At 51.4% G+C, this 22681-nt stretch overlaps 1 protein-coding gene and 1 long non-coding RNA gene across 2 annotated transcripts in view; both read left to right on the top strand.

The window, feature by feature from the left end:
• LOC135307302 (uncharacterized) overlaps nt 1–22681 on the top strand; it is a 126353-nt gene that overhangs the window by 69375 nt on the left and 34297 nt on the right. The gene's annotated exons all lie outside the window — the stretch shown is intronic.
• On the top strand, nt 20603–21980 carry LOC135307669 (uncharacterized). The gene is made up of 3 exons (XR_010368359.1): nt 20603–20675; nt 21135–21300; nt 21831–21980. It is a non-coding gene; the product is annotated as an uncharacterized LOC135307669 (long non-coding RNA).

The following is a 22681-nucleotide window of genomic DNA, read 5'->3' as shown; positions in this document are numbered from 1 at the left end:
CTAGGAGAGCACAGCTTAGCTCCCAGCACCTTTGTGAACCTGCCTGCCGGGCAAGTGCTGGGGGCCAGAGAGTTCCAACCCTTCTCACTGGGAAGTGTGGCTGGTGGTGTGGGGGTTTAAAATTTTTTTCTCTCTAAATTTGTGTCATGGGAGAGGGTTAAGTTTGCTTGCTCTCAGTAGGGCGCTTTTCTTCTTGGCAGTCAGTGGGGCTTCAGTGCAGCCAGGGTTGAAGGAGGATCTCTGGCTGCTTGGGCCATGGTTGTGGGACACCTTGGCTTCATCCTTCCTTTGGTTGTGATTTGCACTGGTGCTTGTGAAGGCATTTTACAGTAACTGGCTTCAGTTTGTTTTTCTTGGTACCAAAAACCGAGAATAAACCTCTTTAACACCACTGTAGTATTAAGAGCCAGGCCTTACTTTCTTGACTTGCTGGATGCACAGGCCATTGGCATCACAGGGCCTTCTTGGTGAGGTCTTCAGGTACCCTGGTATTCACTGAAGAAGGAAGCTGATTTTTCTGGAAAAAGGTGGTTTCCCATGTATGGAAAAGAATAACCTCTCACTTCCCTATCCCTTTCTCTGTAAAGTGATACAAGCATGTGCATTCATCTATCTCTGTCTGCCTTATCTATCTATCTATCTATCTATCTATCTATCTATCTATCTCTCTCTCTCTCTCTCTCTCTCTCTCTCTATCTATCATCTATCTTACTAATCTATTGTGGTGTTGCATTTTATTCAAATAGTATGCTCTATCTCGAAAATGTACCTCTTGAAAATATATGGTTTATTCCAAGCTGTGTTCCTCCTCTGAAGTCCCATGAATCTGCAATCCCATTGACCCAAATCTTATTTCGCATCCACTTTGAATTTCCCTCTTAAGCTGTGCGAGGAAGACCAGATTCTCTCATGGCCCATCTCTCCCCTAGGCTCCCCCTCTCTCCCCCTCCCTTTCCCTTTCCCCCTTCTCCCTCTGAAACCATGTTACACCCGGAGCTGGGACCCCAATAAACCCTCATCTAATCAGCAACCTCAGAAGCCGTGTGGAGTCTCCTTGTGTGCCTGCTGCTGCCAGCGAACTCACAGCCCAGGGGGCCCTCCGGGGACTCCCTGGGGAGCTCCCCTCAAAGGAACTGCTACAATCTATGAAGTATTTCTATGCATGATATTTTGTTTATTCGTACATTATGACACATCTCTTGAGAGCTGGAAAAGAATACCATCCATCTTTGATATAACAAAGCTTGGGTGGAGGAGCAAACCTGAACTGTGATTTCCTTCTTGCTAGACATATGCTGGCTTGTTTAGATTGATTTTGAACCGAAATCCTGCAAAGCTGGAAAATGACTGGTAGCTATCACTCTGATTTCCTTAAAAGCCCTTTTTTTATTTTAATTTTTTTCATCTATGATGGCTGGTAAATACCTTTCTTCCTTAAGCCATGTGCTGGCAATATTCGAGGTAGAAAATAACATAATACTGCATAGTTTAGATACTTGATAATTTTCTTGTGAAATATTATGGCAGTACCTCCTGCCTAAAACTGCCTCAAAACTACTGCAGCAGGTCAGCTACTGAGCACATCTTACTGCATAATTGCAGCTCATGTTTCTACAGTGGAAGTGGCTTTTTGTTCTTCTGCATGGGCATGGGTATGAAACACTACCAATTGAAAGGTTGCTTACAGAGCAAAGAGCCTCGTAAAGTGTAGCCTGGACTTTGGGAAGGTGGTATCTGTTAGATGAATACCCAGCAAATTACCTAAGTTATTTTTCGTGACTACTCCCTCATGATTTTGGCCTGGCTTCTTTAGGAGATTCAATTTTCATTTAGAAATGGCACAGTGGAGCCTGTGCTGCCTCAGGACAGGTGGAGCTGGGACAAATGGCTCATTGATTTTGATCTCAACAAAAAGCCACCTGAGCTCCTCATGACAGAAACCACACGGACTGGTAATGGGTCCATTAAAACTAACTCATCATAGAGCTTTTAACTTGAGGCTCTGACATATGGTGCTTGTTCAGTTCTGCCATGGAGGAAGGGAGTTTGAAGACAAAGAGGTTTAGGAAGGAGATCCATGTACAATAAAAGTGCTTCTATTTTAGCAAATGAAGTATCTTAGGATGTAAAACCTCATCCATACCCCAGTCTTATCCCTCAATTAACCCAAATTCTTCATCTTAATTCCTTTGTCAGTAGGAAAATATGACAGGGAAGTGTAGATACTCCTTTCCTTCTTGAGCTGGGCAGCTTGTAATCTCGTCTTCTCCCACAAACAGGAGCAGACAAACGGGAATCTTGTCATGAAACCGTACTTGGGAAAGTTTTCCCTGTGTTTGTTTTTGTCCTGAAGTAACTGCGATTCATCGGAGTATTTACAAGCCATAAATGATGGATTTATTTCGCTTGCTAGAATTTTGATTTTTTAGACCTTTTCTGCTGCAGAAGAGCCTGGCACTTGCAGTACTCTTGCCCCATGCACTTCTCCAGTGCTTCTTGCAGAGAAGTTTTAGGAAGCACTTAGGAAAAGTGACATGTTCATGTGTCGTTTATGGAGCCCACAGGACAGGGACACGTCTTTGCAGTGGGCACTGCCTTTTATTCCAAGGTGTAGAAGGATTCTTGGCTGAACAAGGCCATGATATTCCCCTGCGGGAATTGGACAGCCTGGTCTGCAGATTACAGAGTCACTCTGAAAACCATGTATCGTCCTCCAACCGGAACAAGATAGACCATGTACTGTCCTCAAATAGATAAGCAAGGAAGAATGAGCATCATTCCAGGATGAAACCAAATGCGCCAAGAACGTTGTGGGAGCTGCTCATTTGGCACACCTTAGCTAAAGATGCTTATAGTGTGACAACCAATCAGTAATTAAGATGTATGTGTGAATATAGCTACTTAACTAATGAGCATTAAGCACTAGTGGCATGAGACAGTGTATAGAGAAGGATAAATATGCCAAAGTTGCTTAATAAAGGAGGACGACATGTAGCCACATTGGCTGTGAGTGTCGTTACTCAGCCGACTCTCCATGGGACCCTCCTAACCAAGGAATTGTCATTGCTGTGGGCACTGGCTGTTATTTCAACACCTGTGTCATTTGTTCTACTGGAATCCTTGTGAGAAAGGATGTTTTTTGCCATTGAGATTTTTAGGTGACATTTTTGATCTCAAACAGCCCAAAGTTTTCCATCTCACATGTTTCTGATGCTGGTTTTTCCTTTCCAGTCTGTTGTTGGCCAAGGAAGATGCTGCTTAGATTCTGCAGGCCCCCATACATGAATACTGTTACAGGTAAAAATCGATCCAGCCAATTTAATAAAAATAAAATATAAATTTATTCACAAACAATATACAGTCCTGACAGCCAACAATCAAGGACAGCACCGACCCCGGGATGGAAGCTGGGTGAACACAGATCTGCCTTCTATCACACCCAATCCCCCCTGTTCACCAGTGCCGCTTGGCAGAGTCCGTTCTTATACTCTTTTTCTAGCCCCCAGAAGAGTCCCTTTGTCTTTCCTCAGGGTCCTTCATATTCATGATGCCTCTATTCTCCGTCCTGTGCTGGACAAAACCTTGTCCAGGAACTGATGTGTATCCACTCTTCGGTTACCGGAATCGCGTGTGCAGATGTATGTCCTTGATGGTCCTCTCTGTCTAAGATGAACATCTCCATGGGCCATCATCGCTGGGCCTCCTCCTGTTCACACCAGTGAGAACGACAATCTCCTGTGCCGGCTGGGTTCACTTCCTATGTTAATGACACTCCTCCTACCCGACTGCCAGCTGCGGTTTCCTCACACTGGGAGGCAATCTCCTCTTCCCCTGCTAGTGTGATTTCAACGTTTGATATTTTAATCTATATATATATATACATATATTTTTTTCACCACGAATTACTGTAGTATATATAACAGGTACCAAGCTGAAAGTTCTCCAGTTCTCCACAGCAGTCCAGTTATCCACAGGAGGGCCATGAGCAGCTCCAGACACTCCAAGGGATTCTAACAGATGAATTTCTGTCCCTCAGGAAGGCAGGGCTGAGTCTGAGGTAAAGGGTCTGACCCTGCACCCACCTTTACATGGCAGCAGTTATCCCACACTTTGTGGAAGGCACATAAAATGTGCCACTCTTAATTCAGCACTGGCTTAGTCATTCTTATAAAGCTCTTAAAAAAAAAAAAAAAAAAAAGTAGACTGGGCAAAAAATTATATGAATTTATTGGTTGAGGTGTTTTTGGCTTTTTTTTTCTTGGTTCTTTGCTTTGGTGCTCAGAGATCATGGGGGAAGAGGCAGATTTTCTGTTCAACTTGCCTGTCAGTATGCAGGGGGCATGAAAAGAAGATCAGTTTTTCACCAGCTGGTTAAGGAGCTCTAAAAGCAATTGTGCTGTCCCTAATCAGGGGGTGGGGGCACTGCTAACAGCCTGGATTGTCCCCACCCGTGGTGCCCTCCTTACCAAAGTGCTGTGTAGATCCAGAGCCTTGTGCCTTGGCCCAATGGTGCAAAAATCCTCCCAACATCTATCTGTTTGCAAAAATTTGTTCTCATTAAGATGAAAAGCTGTATGGGTGGCCTGCAGCTAATGTTTTTTTGTTGCCTGGACCCCAGGCAGTGCTCACGTCTAAATGACTGACCAGCCCCAAGCTGCTCTTAAGACTGATTTGATCAAAGGCACTGAAGCTTTGTTGAGTGCAAATTCTCCCGGAAAACAAGCACAGGAACTTGGATAATGTTGGTGACAAAAGCAGAGTGCAGAATTGAACCTCTGAGGACACCTCCCTGCTGCCTCCCCCCACCCTTTTATTTTAAATTCTTTTCATATTCTGAGTGTGAGCTCTTGCATGAAATGGCTTTTCAGCAAGGAGCTGCTGGGCCTCCTGGCTGTGTCCCTTTGTGCTCCCAGTGCTTCTTGAAATAAATGGGCAGGAGATCTTTCTCCTTTTTAAAGCCTTTATTAAAAAGAATCAGCTCAGGTGGGGAGAAATCGACGGGTTGCGCCCACGCCGCCGGAGCTCCCAGGAGTGGCATGGAGGAGGAGGATGTTGCAGCTGTGTCTGCAGGTCTGCAGGCAGAGCTGGGGATTCCGTCCTCACGCGAAATTAGGAGATTCCGCCTTTTCCGTCCAACGCCTCGGGTCCTCTCTCTAGTCAACATCCTTTCAGGTTAGGGTGAGAAGCAAAAAGGATCCAAGCAGGCACTGGACTACGCTCCCATCCTTAGACATCACCTAGGTCCCCTAGTTCTATGTTGGCTCCTTGTTTTTAGGGGTTTTCCTGGAAAACTGCAAAATTTGGTGCAATGCATTTCTCATCTGCATACCAGCTCTGATGCCACTCCCATTCTCCTGGTACCTGCAGGGTCCCTGTGTCACTCCCTGGCAAGCCTCATGGGGACAATGGTCAATCACCAACCATTAACAAGTAATTGAAGAAGAACTCTTAACAATGAAGCTAACTTAACAGCAACTGGTCCAACTTGTTTTAACTCTGCAACCTTAAAAAAAATAGATAACTTTTTATTCATAACACTTTTGGTCTGGTTTGGCTGGGAAACTTGTCCATCCTGCCTCTGTGGCTGCTCCCTGTCGTTCCAATGCACAGCCCTTTCCCGCTGCTTGGCATTTAAAAGCTCTGATTACTTCATTGGGTAACTTGCATCTTGCACTCCATGACATTAAATTGTGTTTACTCAGACTCTGCCCTATCCTGAGTTTCTGGAACACATTTCTAAGCCTTCCAGCTGTAGCCCAAGGGAAACTGTTTCTGCCTTGTATCACAAAATTGGCAGATTTTTTGCAAAGACAGCCCATTACAAAGGACTTGCTGTGTGCATTAACATCTGAGGGGCTGCTTTCAAAGACAGGCAAAAAACCCATGAACAAACAGCAAACCAACCAAACAACATACTATTAAAAATTACTTTATTTTTACCTCTTATTTTTAATATTTTCCAAGCTGGCCTCCTTTTCCGCTGCAGTGTTTTTCTTTGGACAGAAAAGCCTCCTTGCCAGATGATGCGACTTCACAGGAAAACAAAACTCACACACAATGCATATATGAAACCTAAACGTGGAGATACCCATTATCACAATCATCATCATTGATTTTCAGTTTATTTTGATGTCAGATTGTTTCCAGAAGGGTGAGAACAGTATCTCAGATCCCCTGGCTAGTTTGGTGTCATACCCACTTATTATCTCTCCTTTCTTATTATCTTTCCTTTCTGCAGTTCTGTAGTTGCTCTGCCCATTTGTTGCTTTTGGATCTCTGCGTCCTTCACCTGATTTTTATCTTTTTCTGGATTTGTGGGGATTTTTCTGTTGGTTTTGGTTTTTCTTGGTGGTTGTTTTGCTTGCCTGATTTATTTGGTCAGTTTTGCTTTTGTTTTGTGTTTTTTTGGATTTTTTTCCCATTTACTTAACAGCAGAATTAGCTTGTGATTTCTATTGTGAAGTTCTGATACACAGGTGTAGCACATAAAGGTTGTTTTTGTTTTTAAAATCATCTCAGACACAGACCGGCAAGATCCTTGACTTTGAGAACTGAGTGCTCTCAGACAGCAAATTGTGCATGAATAGGAAACTTGTAGCTCCTGTCTCCATTACACACAGCTCAATGTAAAGTGGTTGGAATGATACCTATTCTAGTTTTTATTTTGCCTTCTTTTGCTGCCATGCATCAAATTGTGTCAGACTCATCAATGACCTGGGTTCTTCCAGGATGGGGTGTGCAAGGATGATCCCTCAGCTCGTGTGTGGACCTGGTGTGCACCAGGCCAAAGATGTGACTGTCATCCATAGCCAGCCCCTGTCTGCCAAGAGAACAGGGAGCTGCAGCTCTGAGGAACTCAGGGGTTAGGCAGCAAACAGCCCAAATGCCTAGTTTATATCAGTTACTGGTCAGGAGGATTTACTGCGGAGAGATTTTTATTTTCCTGGTCAGAGCTGGAATAAAAGAACACTGGCAGTTTGCTTTAGCGGTGGAGAGACTCTCTTCAACAGGTTCCAGCTCTGCTGCTTGTTTCAATTAAAAGCAGAGCAAAACTCTTCTGTTGGTCACATCAACATAAGTTTCAGGAGTCTGTGAAAGACATAAGAGTGTCAAAATTATTTCATTTTCTAGTACTTACAGTCTTCTAATTAAGTCATGAGGTAATTATGCCATCATTCACTATATCAAATAACTGGAAAAACACTGGAAAATAAGGGGTTTTTACACTAAGTTTAGAAAAAGTAAATTAATTTAATAAAGAAAACCATGTAGTAAAAATAGAGTAATTTAAATTTCTCAAATTCCTTTGATGATGGAGCCCTGAGCCCCAGTCATGTGCAGTGCAGCCTTGTTGTGGTGTGTTTTTTGTTTTATTAGCATGTTTACAGTTTGATTTGTAATTTTGTCGTTTCCTTATGCCTTATGCTGTTCCTTTTGTCCCTGCCCTTTTCCCAGAATTTTCCTCACTTTTCCTTTTATTAGATGCCAGTTTCTCCCTGAGCCTGCCTCCCCTCCAGAATCTTCCCTGTCAGTTTTGTATTTCTTCAAACTTTATCAGTTCACTGAAACCATTTTTCTCCCTTGAAATTCATTATTTTTTGATACATTTTATTCCCTGTTTTGTTTTTCACTCCCAATTCTCCTGATTTGTTAAAGATGGTAACCTCCCCTGAGACTTGCACCTGTATATAAGTCACTGTGTGCTCCCAGTTCGGGGTCCAGGGACGATGAAGAGGGGAAGTTTTACCATCAAATAAAGTTACCCCAGGACCTGTGTGCTGCTTTTGGTTTCATGCTGCAGCAACACTGGTAGTTGGGACTTAGGGGAGCACGGGGCAGGGGGATTGTCACTGTCACCATCCAGCCAAGTCCGAGCAACACAGCCTCAGCTCTCCCTTTGAGGCCAGAGAACTGCCAAGGCTCAGAGCTGGGATGAGCCTTCGCCCTAAACCTGCTCCAAGACTGGTTGGGAATCAGTCCAGAGCAGGGCTCACACAAAGAGCAAAGTCTCAAGGCCAAAGCCAAACCTTCATCACGTTGGATTTGTTTTCACACTGATCTGGAGCAAATTTGCTTGACCTGCAATACCACTGTTACCATGAATCTTTACCTGAGGTACAAAATAAGCACTGTTCTGTCCTGACCTGTCCTGAGCTGTGCTGCCAAAATACTGTGGAGAACTTGCTCTGCCTCTGCCCTGTGCCCCTGGGGCTGCTCTTGGCCAGGCAGCCTCAGTGGGAGCCAGCCCTGGCTGCTGCCCCAGCGGGCCCCCAGGACAAGGCCCAGCAATTAAGAGGCCAATGGAAGCACTGGGCAGCAGCAGAACTCTCAGCAGAGATATTTGGACAACCATGGACTGGCCACAACTCCACTGCAGCATGACTCCCAGTCAGGCTACCTATGCTAAGAGCATAGTTATAAGAAAACTGTGGAGAAAAATCAACAACTTACTGTCTGTTCTCGTACAGCTTGCGAATGCCAAAATAGCAGCCTATCAGCACAAGTGGCACAGTGAAGAGTATCACCACCGTGCCTATCATGCAGGACCTGCGCACATCTGGGGGGCAGACAATTCTTGGAGTGTTCTGTGGATTCTGGGCGTTTGTGTCTGACTTGCCAAGCACTTCTGTGGGAGCAATGGGGAGCGTGAGCTCGTGCTGTGCTGCACTGCTGAGCTGGCAGCACGGTGGATACGGGCAGGACGTTCTCTGTTTCCCCCAGAGCTGGGGCCTGCAGGCACCTTGCCGGCCCTTGGCACAGGCTGTGCCAGCCAACAAAGCCCAGCAGGCCGGGAGGAGAGCCCGGGGGCAGCGCAGCTGCTTGGGCAGTGGCTGCTGCCAGGGACACGGGCCAAAGCCATCCCTGAGCAGCCACTGCCACCCCTGGCCCTCCCTGCCCCGTGACAGCTCCCCCAGCCCCAAGGTACAGGGTCAGACCCTGTCAGGAGTCATGGGAGCCTTGCATTCCTCCTCTGCCATTTCCCCACCATGGCCACCCCGTGCCGCTGCTCCCAGGTTTTGGGACGTGTCTCCCATGGAATGGGCCCAGCAGGACTGCTGAGCCTGGCTGAGCCTGGCAGAGCAATCACCTTCTGTAGCACTGTCTGGCATCTCCTCCCTCTGTGCATCGGTGGCTGGCACTGAGCCATCGCTTCCTCCAGGAAGTGCTGCCTTCTGTAAAGCTTTTTGGTCCACGTCTGGAGAAAGGAAAAAGGACAGCTGGATCTGGTGGAAGCATTCCCCATTGTGGAGGGTGGCAGCTTCAGGAAGTATTACTTGTCTAAGACATGGATTATGATCAGGAAGCGGCCAAGGCTCTTGGGGCTGCCACACAGCCCTTCCTCCTCCAGACCGGTCCCCTTTCTAATCTGCTTGAAACTGGAAAATTGCAGGGCATCTCATGGTGTGCATAGCCCTTAGTGCAGTTTGGGCTCCCTGGCAGCAGATGCCAAATGCCTTCCTGCAGAGGCTGGGCAGACGCTGCAGCCAGGTCAGGCTGGGAAACAGCCCTGCAGGGCATCAAAGCAGCAGCAGCAGCAGCAGCGAGGCTGCCATGGATCCCTTCCTGCTGTGCCGGGCACGGCGTGTCCAGATGTGCAGCCAAAGCCCCCAGCTGCTGAGTCCCAGGGGAAGCAGGAGGGAAATGCACCCACCACGGCATCTCTCCAGGTCACTCAGCATCTTGTCCAGAAGTTGGGCTGCCTCCAGAGACTTGCTGTCTCCTGTGTCTTCATTCTTCCATGTTGGAGGACCTTAATGGAAAACGATTCAATTTCTCCTTTAGGCCCGAGTGGCAGTCAGGGCACCTGGGTGACTGGTGCCCTCCAAGGCACTCCCTCAGCTCTGCCTTCCACTCAGGAGCAGGGGCACGAGGACCTCATGCCTGGAGTGGCCCCACACTGGCATAGAAGGAGCCCCTTGCAGGGCAGTCGGGGCAGAAAGGACTCCCTGGAGTTGCCAGCAGCTCTAAACCCAGCCCCAGGCAGGGCCAGGGTGTGGCAGTGGCAGCAGGAGCAGCTCAGGCTCCCTGGGGCTGGCAAAGGAGCTGCCAAAGGCTCAGCCCCGGGGCACAGCCCTGGGCCCGGCCCCTTCCCTCTCTGCTCTTCTGCCTGGCAGCACAGAGCACACGGAAGGACACACTGGCATTGCCTACGAGAGGAAGATGGACAGCTAAATGCTCCTTCCTCCCACTGACAGCCATCCTGTGGAATCACTCAGGGCTCCAGAAGGGAACAGGCCAAGGCTTCCTGAATCTTTCAGTCCTGAGATTATGTTAAGGGAAATGGCACATGCGTGATCTCTTGCCACATGGACATAGATTATTTTCTCTGGAAAGGCACATGGAGAACTTGCCTCCAGCAATCTCCAGGGGTTCCAAGCCACCATCCAATAGGGCATCCAGGTAATCCATGTCACCATCCCAATCTAGAGGGGAGCAAAGATCACAGTCATTACCATAGCATGATGGGATTCCCCTCTCCCTTAGGGAACAGGGCCCTGCAAGGGTGTTGGGTAAGGCTGTGGGAGCCAGATGTCAGTGGACAAGGCCAAAGCTGCACAGGGGCCTAGGGAGCTCTGGACTGGCGCTGGTCACTCTCCACCCTCTTTGCAGGCCCTGTGCAACATCCCTGGAGGGATGGCTGGAGGGGCCCAGGGCCCATGAGGGTTTCCACAGAGGAAACCCTCCCCAAATCCCTGGGCAAAACCATCCCCAGCACTTCCCAGGGAGCAGGGAGCGCTGTGCCGGGAAAGGGGAGCCAAGCTGCCGGCTCACCTGCTCGCCACGCTTGCAGCTGAGCAGCCTGGGCAGCCCTGGCAGGCAGGGCCACGGCCAGGAGCAGCAGGAGTAGGAGGCGCAGAACAAGGGCCATGCTGCCTTGCCCTCTGCCAGTCCCACAGCTCTTGCTGCCACTGCTGTCCTGACACCGCTGTCCCAACCTCAGCACTGCTGCTGCCACCGCCGCTGTTGCCGCAAGAGTTGTGCTCAAGGACTGACTGCTGGTTCCTTGTGCTGCTGTGCAACCACGGGGCTCTGGCACCTCTGGCACCTCTGTGACCTCAGAGCCTGCTTGTTACCTCATGGCCAGGGTGGAGTTGTTTGGGGAACTGAATCTGCCTTCTTTGGGAGGGAGCTCATCCTGTCCAGCTGCTCTGCCCAAGGGCTGTGACACAGTCCCAGCCCAGCTGATCTCACAAGCTGGGACGTGAAGGGATGGAGAGCAGCTCTGCCAAGAAGGATTAGGGATACTGCTAGAAGAGAGGCTGGACATGAGGCAGCTATGTGCATCGAAGGGAGAGTGCCCAGCAAATTGAAGGCAGTGATTCCCCACCTCTGCTCACGTGAGTCCGTACCAGGAACACTCTTGAAAAGCTTTTACAGTGACCTCTGTGAGCCACTGAGAAGTTTGATAAGAGGATCCATGTTTACAACTAAAAGAATTTTCTACCAATGTTGTTGACATGAAAACCAAGAAAGAAAGAAGAATAAATAAGAGAAACCTGCAACTCCCTATTCCATTGAGCATTTTGCTTGTCTCTCGTGACCAATGAATAAAGTGTAAACATAAGAGCTTTGTAAGAATGCAGAAAAGGCATGCAGGCTAGAATAAAAACAGGGTTTGAAGCCTTCTGGAAATGGACTGTGTTGCTTTGTAGTGTCTCAGTCTCTACCACGACAGAGTACTGCATCCTGTCCCCAAGGCAGGATCAAGTTGATCAAGTCCAGAGGAGGGACAAAATGCTCTGAGGGCTGGAGCCCTTCTGCTTTGGAGACAGGAGCTGTCTCCTAGGAGAGGTGGCAGTGTTCAGCCTGGAAGAGAGAAGACTCCAGAGAGACCTGATTGCTGCCTTTCAGGGCCTTCTGGGGGCTTGTAAAGAGATGGGACAGAATTTTTAGTAGAGCCTTTTGTGACCAGACGGAGGGGGAATGCTTTTAATCTAAATAACGGTCGATTCAGATGAGATGAAAGAAACTCATATTTTACACTATTGCTTTTGAAACCCTGGCACAGGTTGCCCAGAGAGGTGGACATCCATCCCTGCAGACATTCAAGCTCCTGCTCTGAGCAACCTGACCTAGTTCAAGGTGTCCCTGCTCACTGCAGGGCATTGGGACTAGATGGCCTTTAAATGTCCCTTCCAAGCCAAGCCATTCTGTGCTCCTGTGCACCATCAAAGCAGTGATGCATTAGTGCTGGGCTGATTATGCTGGCACCTGTATTTTGGTAGTTGTGCCATTTAGCAATTGGCCATGAGAGGATTGATGGGCTGGGCAGTGAAGTCTGCAAATAACACACAGTGTGCTCAAGGAGAAAAAGGAGAGCAACACGGCTTCCAGTTCAGATAAATGCCAGCATTTTGCTGCCCATTCCTGGTTAGAGAAATAAAGGAATGTCCTGAAGATCCTTTCTTGTGGGTTCATTATTGGTCATATCAGTACTTGTGTTCTGTAAAACAGGTTAAGTTGTTACAGCTTCTTGCCCCATTTATCCCTGGATAAACCCCAAATACTGCATTGCTCCTTGCCTACTTTCTTCCAAGTCAGGGCAAATTTTGTTCATTACTGAGTGGGACATATTCATCTGTTCACAAGCAAATTCCTCTTGCCACTCACACAATGGCAAGACTCCTTTGTTGATTTGCTCTAATCGGACTGTAATTAAGGCCTACCTCTCACTAAAATTAAAGCTAATGCATTGGGAGGCAAAGTGTTGAGTCATTTCTCCTGGAATCTGGCACTGTAGAGAGTTGTTCTGTAAGTAAATGACATCTGAAGACAAGTGTAGTCTACCATACTTCTGGCATACTAGAAGTGAGAAAAAACCCTTTGAATCAGGATTTTATCCTTTCTTCCTCCACCTACTCCTCCCAGAAATTTTAATCTCTGAGATCTAAGCTCTTCAGCTGCCTCACAAACATTGTTTTAATTCAGACAGGCATCCATGCATTGAGCCACAAATCAGGACCGTGGTGTGAACCTTGAAGCAATGTAGGTTTATAGCACTGAAAATAATAATCCAATACCCAGGTTAAGCCAAGCCTATTGGTTATTTCCCAAATAACTCTACCTATCCTCAGTGATGTTTCAAAAACGATCATTGTAAAGGCTAGGAGCGGAGAGAGAGAATGTTATCAACATTAAAAATTCAGCTTTCTGAGCTCTTTATATTCGTATAAAAAAAGAGTCCAAACCGTTCATCTATGGAACATTAACTAAGAAGTGAACAAAAGACTGTCAAAGAAATTCCTTGGGGAACAAAAAACGCATAAATAAAAACAAGCTTAAATGCAGATAATAAGTAAACCATCATGCAGAGAAAAAAAAACAGGCCTGCCAAAACTAAAACCAATAGGGCTATTTCATCTGTCTCAATTAAAAAAAAAACCAACAAAAGAAACCCCCCCAAAAAACCTGAAAAGAATCAGAGATTCTCAAGGGCATTACTTTATATAGAAACTTCCAGGTATTGGGAAAAACATGAAGAAAACTGTAGCATGCAATTCACAGATATAACCTAGAATGTGTTAGTGGCTTTGTTGCAGAATTTCTGAGAGCAGACTGGAACAGCATAGGGGCTGATCAGACCACGTGTGGGCATTTACAGCAGTCTGAGGGATGTTTTTGGAACCAGCTGGAGGGAAGAAAAGCAGCACACAATTCCTGGGACAATCTCTTTGCTGGCTGTGGACTTTTTGACAGTCTGTCCCCTGGGGCTGGGGGAGCTGTCACGGGGCAGGGAGGGCCAGGGGTGGCAGTGGCTGCTCAGGGATGGCTTTGGCCCATGTCCCTGGCAGCAGCCACTGCCCAAGCAGCTGTGCTGCCCCCGGGCTCTCCTCCGGCCCTGCTGGGCTTTGTTGGGTGGCACAGCCTGTGCCAAGGGCCGGCAAGGTGCCTGCAGGCCCCAGCTCTGGGGGAAACAGAGAACGTCCTGCCCGTATCCACCGTGCTGCCAGCTCAGCAGTGCAGCACAGCACGGGCTCACGCTCTCCATCGCTCACACAGATGCAGCCGGCACCACAACACGAGTTCCCCATGCCCAGAAGAGCCTCAGAATGGGTTGCTGTTGGGGAACCCTCTGTTTGCATGCGATAAGGGCAAGTTTGGCTATCTGTTTCTGCCAGGAAATTATTTGGAAGTGCTCAACTGAACATTGACTCAGAGCTTCGGCACTGCAGTTCATGTCTTTGATTGTAATTCCGGCCTAACAGTCAGTTTTATACCCCTCCCCTTATTTTCTATTGTTATAGCATATTTTATTACCAATGGGTTGCTCCTTTCCCCCCTGTGATGTTGGTTTTGCCCCACTTGTCCATCTCCCCAAAGACCTGCCCTTTTGTTCACTGTTCCTCCTCCCATTGCATGTCAGTCCCTCTTCAAGCCTGCCCCTTGCTCTAGAAATTTTCCTATCAATTTTGTATCCTTCGGAACCCCATTGGTTTGTTTAAGATCTTCCCCTCCCCTGTAATCCCCAATTGGTTTAAATATTGTATTCCCCGCCTGGTGTTCCACCCTCAGTTTCTCCCAATTGGCTAAAGATTGGATCCTCCCCTGGGACCCTGCCAAGATTGTAAGTTGGTGTATGCCTTTAATGCAGTGTTGGCCTGCCCCTGGTCGTCTGTAGAATAATCACCTTTGGAAAACATAGAGAAGACCTCTCCGTGTTCCTGGTCCCTACCCTCAGGGCAGTCCTACCCCCAAGGCAGTCCACCTGTGCTGTAGAGCAGCTGTGCCCTGCAGCCACAGCCCAGATTCGACAGTTTTCTGGGGGCGGTCCAGTGCCACAGTGGGTGTGGGCAGCTAGTGGGGCTGAAGAAATGGGGCAGCACAGCACTTCCCAAATCAGCTCTTCTGCTGCAATAAAGAGATGCAGCTGTGACCCAGTGTCCTGGTGGTAGCAGCAGCAAAGCCCACCTGGCAAAAGCACTGGCTGAGCTCCATGTCCAGGAGCAGCCGTGGATGGCCACGGTGTGGGCAGGCAGGAGCCAGGCAGGGGCTGCTGTGGCCAGCGGCGGGGCCCCGAGGGGATGGGGGAGCCCATGCTGAACATCTCTGGGCTGAGGGCACATTTCCTTCCGGGGGATCATCTGGGCCTGTTCTTCCTCCAGGGGCATGCCCAGGAAAAGAGGGAAACCACCTAGAAAGTGCTTGCCTTGAGATCAATGGAATGAGGCTGGACTCTGAAGGAAGTCCTTCATAGCCTGAGGGGTGAGCTCAGAGCCCGACAGAGACTGAGCCTGTGGCACCCCCAGATCTCTTATGAGCAGAGTGGCCATTTCCCCCCAAGCCTCATCTGTTCACCCAAGGACACCTGGTGAGCACACACAGAAGATGGCTCAGCCCTGTTGCTGCTCCCTGAGTGTTATGTTTGGCTCCCTCTAAAGGCACACAGCAGCTTTGGATCATCTCTGTGCTGTGCAAGGGGGTGACGGCCCCCAAAAATTGTGCAGGGAATTTATTGTATGTGGAAAGGTGTGCAGGGGCTGAGGGACACCTGTAAATTGAGCAGGGGTCTGGGGTCTCTTGTGAGGCACACTGGGGAATTTTAGGGTGGCGGAGGATACCCGTAAGATGTGCAGTGGTTTTGGGTGTCCCCTAAAGTGTGCAGCTCTCCTGATGGCCTGTGTTGCATTACTTTTGTAAGCTATGGCATCAAGTCCTCCACTTTTGAAATAGGGGTCAAAGGCCAGCAAGGGCACAGCACGGACTTGGTGGGAGCGGGGCAGGGCAGGGGCTGCCTGCAATAGTGGGAATGGCCAATGTGAGCTGAATTTTGGACATGACATTGCTTTGGCATGTAGAACCATGAAATGTCTCACGTGTCCAATATTGTATAACTCACTTCTTGTGAAAAAGAGCTAGATTGCACATAGCTACCAGCAGGGACACACTCTCCTTGCTGGAAGGGCACATCTTGAGATCCATTCCCACAAAATCCTGCACTGGCCATGAGGTCACAGCAGGCTCAGGGGTCACAGCAGGCTGAGCTCTCAGCAGGCCCTGAGGTCACAGAGGTGCCAGAGGTGCCAGAGCCCCGTGGTTGCACAGCAGCACAAGGAACCAGCAGTCAGTCCCTGAGCACAACTGTTGCGGCAGCAGCGGCGGTGGCAGCAGCGGTGCTGACGTTGGCACAGCGGTGTCAGGACAGCAGTGGCAGCAAGAGCTGCAGGACTGGTAGAGGGCAAGGCAGCATGGCCCTTGTTCTGCGCCTCTTCCTCCTGCTGCTTCTGGCCGTGGCCCTGCCTGCCAGGGCTGCCCAGGCTGCTCCGCTGCAAGCGCGGGGAGCAGGTGAGCCGGCAGCCTGGCTGCCCTTTCCCAGCACAGCGCTCCCTGCTCCCCGGGAAGCGCTGGGGATGGTTTTGCCCGGGGCTTTTGGGAGGGTTTCCTCTGAGGGAGGGAGAGAGCCCCCACGGGGCCTGGGCGGCACCAGCCACCCCTCCAGGGATGTTGCAAAGGGCCTGCAAAGAGGTTGGAGAGTGACCAGCGCCAGTCCAGAGCTCCCCAGGCCCCTGTGCAGCTTTGGCCTTGTCCACTGACATCTGGCTCCCACAGCCTTACCCGACCCCCATTGCAGTGCCCAGTTCCCTAAGGCAGAGGGGGATCCCAGCACACGATGGAAATGGGTCTGATCAGATCTGTGCTCCCCTCTAGATGAGCATGCTAGGAAGGCTTCTCCAGCAGCTTGGCTCCATGAAGATTTTCAGCCTCTTAAGCCTCCTGCTGGTATGTTGTCAATGTTCCTAAAAGAATAATCATTGACAGCCTGATAGGCACCAGGTGACAGGAGCTTCTGTGGCTGTTGAGTTACAGGTGTGTCTGCAGGAAAGACTTTTCAGGCTCCTTTCCTGGTTGCTGCACACAAGCCCCGCTCCCATGGCAGGGGTGAGTAGTGTGTGCCTGCTGACCCCACAGGCTGAGCCCTGGTTCTGTGGGATCCCTCCCGGGGAAAATGCAAATGCTTCTCTTAAGGTCCTCCAAGAGGGAGGAACAAACCAAGAGGAGACAGGAAGTCCCTGGCGGCATCCAAACACATAGGGTTTCGATAGGGTCCTGAGTGAGGTGGACAGCCAGCGTGGTGGGTGCATCTCCCTCCTGCTTCCCCTGGGACTCATCAGCCGCGGGCTTTGGCTGCACATCTGGACACGCCGTGCCCGGCACAGTGGGAAGGGATCCATGGCAGCCTCGCTGCCCCACTGCTGCTGCTGCTTTCATGCCTTGCAGGGCTGTTTCCCAGCCTGGCCTGGCTGCAGCTTCTGCCCAGCCTCTGCAGGAAGGCATTTGGCATCAGCTGCCAGGGAGCCCAAACAATTTCCCGGTCACTGGGCAGCTCCGGAGGGGTGGTGGTTTGAAGGAGGGAGGGTCCTAGTCCCGCTCCAAAGCTTGGATGACTTCCTGAACCTTATTAATGTCTTCAACAAGCATTGCCTCCTGAAGATGCCGCCTTCCCATTGGGGAACAGCCCCACCTGATTCATCTGTCCCTTCTCCTTTCTGCAGAGATGGAAGGAAAGCCTGTGCTGAAGGCTGAGTTTCCCGGAGGAAGCAGTGGCTCATTGGCAGCCTCTGCTGCAGGAAGGGAGGCGATGCCAGGCACAGGCCCAGGAGGTAATTACTGTGCCTCTGAGCCTGAGCCCTGCTGAGGCTTCAGCTGCCCTCTCTGTTGCTTGGCAATGCGGAAAGAGCCCGGAGAGGACCGGCACAGCCCAGGGGAATTATCCCGAGCAGGCTCAGGGGCACTCGGGTACTGAGCAGTCCTGCTGGGGTCCCTGCGTGGGGGACACAAACTGAAACCTGGGAGCCACTGCACAGGGTGTCCATGGTGGGGAAAGGGCCGAGGGGGAGAGCAAGGCTCCATTGTGTCCTGAGAGGGCCTGGGTATGTCCATGTGGGCTGGGGAAGCTGTCGCCGCAGAAGGAGGGACAGAGGTAGGGAGGGACACTTGTGGCACTGCCTGCTGCAGTCTTCCCCAAGGATTTAGTGTGGATTTCCTTTGTGGGAGGGACAGAGCCCCCACGGGCCCTGGGCTACTCCTGCCGCCCCTCCAGGGATGTTGCACAGGGCCTGCAAAGAGGGTGGAGAGTGACCAGAGCCATTCCAGAGCTCCCCATGCCCTTGTGCAGCTTTGGCCTTGTCCACTGACATCTGGCAGCCAAGACCTTACCTGACACCCTTGCAGTGCCCACTTCCCTAAGGGAGAGGGGGATTCCAGCACACGATGGAAATGGGTCTGATCAGATCTGTGCTCCCCTCTAGATGAGCATGCTAAGAAGGCTTCTCCAGCAGCTTGGCTCCATGAAGATTTTCAGCCTCTTAAGCCTCCTGCTGGTATGTTGTCAATGTTCCTAAAAGAATAATCATTGACAGCCTGATAGGCACCAGGTGACAGGAGTTTCTGTGGCTGTTGAGTTACAGGTGTGTCTGCAGGAAAGACTTTTCAGGCTCCTTTCCTGGTTGCTGCACACAAGCCCCGCTCCCATGGCAGGGGTGAGTAGTGTGTGCCTGCTGACCCCACAGGCTGAGCTCTGGTTCTGTGGGATCCCTCCCAGGGAAAATGCAAATAATTCTCTTAAAGTCCTCCAAGAGGGAGGAACAAACCTATAGGAGACAGGAAGTCCCTGGAGGCATCCAAAGACATGGATAGGGTCCTGAGTGATGTGGACAGGCAGCGTGGTGGGTGCATTTCCCTCCTGCTTCCCCTGGGACTCAGCAGGCGGCGGCTTTGGCTGCCCATCTGGACACGCCGTGCCCGGCACAGTGGGAAGGGATCCATGGCAGCCTCGCTGCCCCACAGCTGCTGCTGCTGCTGCTTTCACGCCCTGCAGGGCTGTTTCCCAGCCTGGCCTGGCTGCAGCTTCTGCCCAGCCTCTGCAGGAAGGCATTTGGCATCAGCTGACAGGGATCCCAAACTGCACCATGGGCCATGCCCACCCTGAGATCCCCTGCAATTTCCCAGTCTCTGAGCACATCTGGAGGGGCAGCTCTTTGGAGGAGGGAGGGCCCTGGAGCAGCCCCAGTAACCTGGTGACAAGCATTGCCTCCTGAAGATGCCACATTCCCACTGGGGAAGAGCCACTCCCTTCTCCTTTCTGCAGAGATGGAAGGAAAGCCTGTGCTGAAGGCGGCATTTCCCAGAGGAAGCACTGGCTCCATGGCAGCCTCTGCTGCAGGAAGGGAGGCGCTGCCAGGCACAGGCCCAGGAGGTAATTGCTGTACCTCTGGGCCTGAGCCCTGCTGAGGCTTCAGCTGCCCTCTCTGCTGCTTGGCAGTGCGGGCACACAGCATTACCTGACCCCCTTGCAGTGCTCGGTTCCCTATACAAGGGGATCCTAGCACAGCATGGAACAGTTCCCATCTGTGCTCCTTTCTAGTCTGGGAAGGTGACTTCCGTCATTTGTTAAAGCAAAGTTTAAGGATGTTGGAGCTTGGTGAAGGTAGGTTATCAGCAACCCTTCGCTAACAGAATAATCATTGTCTAAGTGTAATCATTGTCCAGAGTAATATTCTGTCACTTCCCTTAAGATCCTCTGAAGTTTGATGGATTCTGTAAATCCTGGCCTCCAAATTTCTACTCTTGTACCCGACAATGATCTCACTGGATTGTTGTCAGTGGGAGGAAGGAGCATTTAGCTTTCCATCTTCCTTCCCTGTGCAATGCCAGTGTGTCCTTCCATGTGCTCTTTTGCAGCCAGGGAGAAGGGCAGAGAGGGAAGGGGCCGGGCCCAGGGCTGTGCCCCGGGGCTGAGCCTTTGGCAGCTCCTTTACCGACCCCAGGGAGCCTGAGCTGCTCCTGCTGCCACTGCCAAGCCCTGGCCCTGCGTGGGGCCGGGTTTCGAGCTGTTGGCAACTCCAGGGAGTCCTTTCTTCCCCGACTGCCCCGCAAGGGACTCCTTCCATCCCAGTGTGGGGCCACTGCAGGAACGTGCTCCCCCTGCTCCAGAGTGGAAGGCAGAGCTGAGGGAGTGCCTTGGAGGGCACCAGTCACCCAGGTGCCCTCACTGCCACTCCGGCCTAAAGGAGAATCATCTGCAGTGTCACAGGAGCTCTTCAGTCCTGCCTTTCCTTGCAGATGAACCTGATGATGATCCTGATGATGAATATGAGCCTGTTGACGAAGATGATCCTGTTGACGAAGACGATCCTGTTGACGAAGACTATCCTGTGAATGGAGATGACTTGGATTCCCAACGCATTCCCATTACTGAGCCTCTGGGTGATGCTGAGGGTAGGTCAAGGCCTTTCCCCTGGGTGAGCTGCCAGCTCAGATGCCAAAGCTGGGCCAGGGGGCCATCGCTGCAGGTGCCAGCACAGAACCAGGCACGTGTGTGCCCTCGCCCTGTGCGATCCCCTCACCGCTCCTGCGGCTCAGTGGTGCCCGTGCAGATCAGCAGAGGTGGCAGAAGCTTCTGTGGCTGTTTTGTTACAGGTGTGTCTGCAGGGAGGACTTTCCCAGGTCCTTTGGTGGATGTTGCACGCAAGCCCAGCTCCCATCACAGGGGTGAGTAGTTTGTTCCTGCTGACCCTGCAGGCTGAGCCCTGGTTCTGTGGGATCCATTGCTGGGAAACAGAAATATTTCTCTTAAGTTCCTCCAAGAAGGAAGAAGAAACCTATAGGAGCTAGTACATCCCTGGAGGAATCCAAATATCTGGAAAAACTCCGGAGTGATGTGGACAGCCAGCGTGGTGGGTGCATTTCCCTCATGCTTCCCCTGGGACTCAGCAGCCGGGGGCATTGGCTGCACATGTGGACACACCGTGCCCGGCGCAGCGGGAAGGCATCCATGCACCACAGGCCATGAACACCCTAAGATCCCCTGCAATTTCCCAGTCTCTGTGCACATCTGGAGGGGCCGCTCTGTGCAGGAGGGAGGGCCCTGGAGCAGCTCCAAAACCCTGGCCATTCTCCTTATCCATGTCTTTGACAAGTGTTGCCTGGAGCACAAGGGCACAGCACATAGGAATTATGGAATGCAGGCTCAGGGGGTTTGGGTACTGAGCAGTCCTGTGCCAAGGGGCAGCAAGGTGCCTGCAGGCCCCAGCTCTGGGGGAAACAGGGAGTGAGAACGTCCTGCCCGTAACCACAGTGCTGCCAGCTCAGCAGTGCAGCTCAGCACGGGCTCACGCTCCCCATTGCTCCCACAGATGCAGCCAGCACCTCAACACATTCTGACATCATCTGGAAAAGCATGAGAAGAGTTTTCTGCTGGGGAACACCTTGTTTGATTAAGTTGATTGCCATTGTGGCTGGTGCGGCACTGTGCCTGATGATGTGCTATGCCGCAATCTGGTATTGCTGGACGAGAAAATGGTGAGTGTTTTGCGATTCTCCACCTCAAACAGCTTCCTTTAAAGGCTGCTGATAGTCAGGGAACATTCCCAGAGAGTCTGCAGTGGAGCTGTGGCCAGTCCATGATTTTCCAAAGAACTCTGCTGAGGGTTCTGCTGCTGCCCAGTGCTTTCATTTGCCTCTCAATTGCTGGGCCTTGTCCTGGGGACCCCACTGGGGCAGCAGCCAGTGCTGGCTCCCACTGAGGCTGCCTGGCCAAGAGCAGCCCCAGGGGCACGGGGCAGAGGCAGAGGGAGGTGGGGAGGAGCAAGAGCAGGGCCGAGATTGCCCTTGAAAGGCAGAGGCACTCTGGTGTCCACTCCTGGCCAGGGACCCTGCCCAGAGCCGTGCCCTGCTGGCCGGGGCCTTGAGGGGCAGCTGTCCAGCTGGGCCCAGCTGTGCCAGCAGCTCCAGCCGTGCTGGGGAGCCTTGCCAGCTCTGGGCCCTGCTGTGCAGGAGGGTCCCTGTGTGCCACTGGCAGCTGGGGCCTCAGCCACCTCCTCTCTTCACAGGTGCTCCAGTGCGTCTTCAGCAGATGAGCCTAACAACACAGGCAATGAGAACTTGAGAATTTATCCCACCTCTTCACTTCTGCCCCTATCTGCCCTGCCATGGCTGCATCCCCGCCATGAGGCCGTCCCAAAACCCACCCCTCCTCAACGAGACCCTCTGCCCCCGAGCCCCCTGGTCCTGTTCCCCGGCCAGAACTGAAGGTGGGCAGCCATGGTCTGCCAGGGCAGGGCTTGGCCCACATTTTATGTTTAAATAAAAAAATAGAGTTGTCACAACTCTGGATGGTAGCACCAGCAAAGCCCACGTGGCACCAGCAGTAGCTGAGCTCCATGCCCAGGAGCAGCCGTGGATGGCCACGGTGTGGACAGGCAGGAGCCAGGCAGGGGCTGCTGTGGCCAGCGGCGGGGCCCTGAGGGGATGGGGGAGGCCATGCTGAGCGTCCCTGGGCTGAGGGCACATTTCTTTCTGGGGAATCATCTGGGCCTGGACGTCACGAAGCACACTGGGATATTTTGGGGTCCCTGCTGAGGGGTGCAGGGATCCCTCATGAGGCACAAAGGAGTATTGATGGCCTCTCCTAAGGTGTGCAGGGATCCCTCATGCGGTGGGCAGCAGGGTTAAGTTTGAGGGGTTTTTTTACTCTTCTCAGCACATCACAGGGACACTGGGCCGAGGTTTTGCCAAGCTGGGAGAAAGCCTCTTGCAAAGGCTTGGGCCCAGCCTGTGGGCACAGCGGGCGGGCGCAGCCCATCCCCTGGGCCAGTCCGGGCTGCTCAGGCCGGGCCGGGCCGGGCCAGGCTTGGGCCCCGGCAGGGAAGGGCCGCGGCCCTGGGCTCTGCTGAGGCTGCTG

The sequence above is a fragment of the Passer domesticus genome, chromosome 9, assembly GCF_036417665.1.
Source record: "Passer domesticus isolate bPasDom1 chromosome 9, bPasDom1.hap1, whole genome shotgun sequence".
NCBI lineage: Eukaryota > Metazoa > Chordata > Aves > Passeriformes > Passeridae > Passer > Passer domesticus.
The sequence above is the reverse complement of the archived record's forward strand: the minus strand, read 5'-3'. Positions and strand labels throughout refer to the sequence as shown.